The sequence below is a fragment of the Schistocerca gregaria genome, unplaced genomic scaffold, assembly GCF_023897955.1.
Source record: "Schistocerca gregaria isolate iqSchGreg1 unplaced genomic scaffold, iqSchGreg1.2 ptg000422l, whole genome shotgun sequence".
Classification (NCBI taxonomy): Eukaryota; Metazoa; Arthropoda; class Insecta; order Orthoptera; family Acrididae; genus Schistocerca; species Schistocerca gregaria.
Genome location: NW_026061853.1, coordinates 3,462,744 through 3,464,790, shown reverse-complemented (window position 1 = coordinate 3,464,790; position 2,047 = coordinate 3,462,744).

Sequence of the window (2,047 nt, the reverse complement as noted above, 5' to 3'; positions counted from 1 at the left end):
TAGACTTAAAGCCTGATCGTCACATTGCGCGCTCTTTTCTCTGAAACGCTTGCACTTATCGTCTGCAAAGGTATGTCGCGTGCTGCAGTATGCGGAGACACTAAAAGCAGCATAGTAGAACACAGATGAAGCTCCTATGTTGATGTAATAGCTAGTAAGAAGTAGTACAATTGAAATTTTAGATATCGATTATTGACTTTTTAGCTGGCTTTGGTGCCTTGGACATGCGCTAGGACCTTACGATTCTGCATGAAAGGAGGACTAGCAGCCGAGTTGCACGGGAGAATGTGAAAAGTGTTCATATGTAGTAAAAACCAGGGAAATACGTCCGTGTTCGACATTTGTTATCGAATCGAATTAAAGCCAGATCGTCACATTGGCCGCTCTTCTCTCTGAAACGGTTGTACTTATCGTCTGCAAAGCTATGTCGAGTGCTGCGGCATGCGGAGACACTAAAAGCACCATACTAGAACACAGATGAAGCTTCCAAGTTGATGTTATAGCCAGTAAGAAGTAGTACATTTCAAGTTTTAGGTATCGATTGTTGACTTTTTACCCTTCTTTGGTGCCTTGGGCATGAGCTAGGAACTTAAGATTTTGCAAGATAGGAGGTCTAGCAGCCGCGTTGCACGGGAGAATGTGAAAAGTCTTCACATGTAGTAAAAACCCGAGAAATACGTCCGTTTTCGTCATTTGTTATCGAATCGACTTAAAGCCAGATCGTCACATTGGCCGCTCTTCTCTCTGAAACGGTTGTACTTATCGTCTGCAAAGCTATGTCGCGTGCTGCGGTATGTGGAGACACTAAAAGCACCATAGTAGGACACAGATGAAGCTGCCAAGTTGATGTAATAGCCAGTAAGAAGTAGTACAATTCAAGATTCAGGTATCGATTATTGACTTTTTAGCTGGCTTTGGTACCTTGGACATGAGCTAGGACCTTATGATTCTGCATGAAAGGAGGACTAGCAGCCCAGTTGCACGGGAGACTGTGAAAAGTGTTCATATGTAGTAAAAACCTGAGAAATCCGTCCGTTTCCGCCATTTGTTATGGAATCGACTTAAAGCCAGATCGTCACATTGGCCGCTCTTCTCTCTGAAACGGTTGTACTTATCGTCTGCAATGCTATGTCGCGTGCTGCGGTATGCGGAGACACTAAAAGCACCATAGTAGAACACAGATGAAGCTTCTAAGCTGATGTAATAGCCAGTAAGATGTAGTACAATTCATGTTATAGGTATCGATTATTGACTTCTTAGCTGGCTTTGGTCACTTGAACATGAGCTAGGACCTTAAGATTCTGCATTAAAGGAGGACTAGCAGCCGAGTTGCACGGGAGAATGTAAAAAGTGTTCATATGTAGTAAAAACCTGAGAAATCCGTCCGTTTTCCTCATTTGTTATCGAATCGACTTAAAGCCAGATCGTCACGTTGGGCGCTCTACTCTCTAAAACGGTTGTACTTATCGTCTGCAAAGCTATGTCGCGTGCTGCGGTATGCGGAGACACTAAACGCACCATAGTAGAACACACATGAAGCTTCTAAGTTGATGTAATAGCCAGTAAGAAGAAGTACAATTCAAGTTATAGGTATCGATTATTGACTTTTTAGCTGGCTTTGGTGCCTTGGACGTGAGCTAGGACCTTAAAATTCTGCATGAAAGGACGACTAACAGCCAAGTTGCACGGAAGAATGTGAAAAGTGTTCATATATAGTAAAAACCTGAGAAATACGTCCGTTATCGTCATTTGTTATCGAATCGACTTAAAGCCAGATCGTCACATTGGCAGCACTTCTCTCTGAAACGGTTGTACTTATCGTCTGCAAAGCTATGTCGAGTGCTGCGGTATGCGGAAACACTAAAAGCACCGTAGTAGAACACAGATGAAGCTTCTAAGTTGATGTAATAGCCAGTAAGAAGTAGTACAATTCTAGTTATAGGTATCGATTATTGACTTCATAGCTGCCATTGGTGACTTGAACATGAGCTAGGACCTTAAGATTCTGCGTGAAAGGAGGACTAGCAGCCGAGCTGCACTGGAGAAT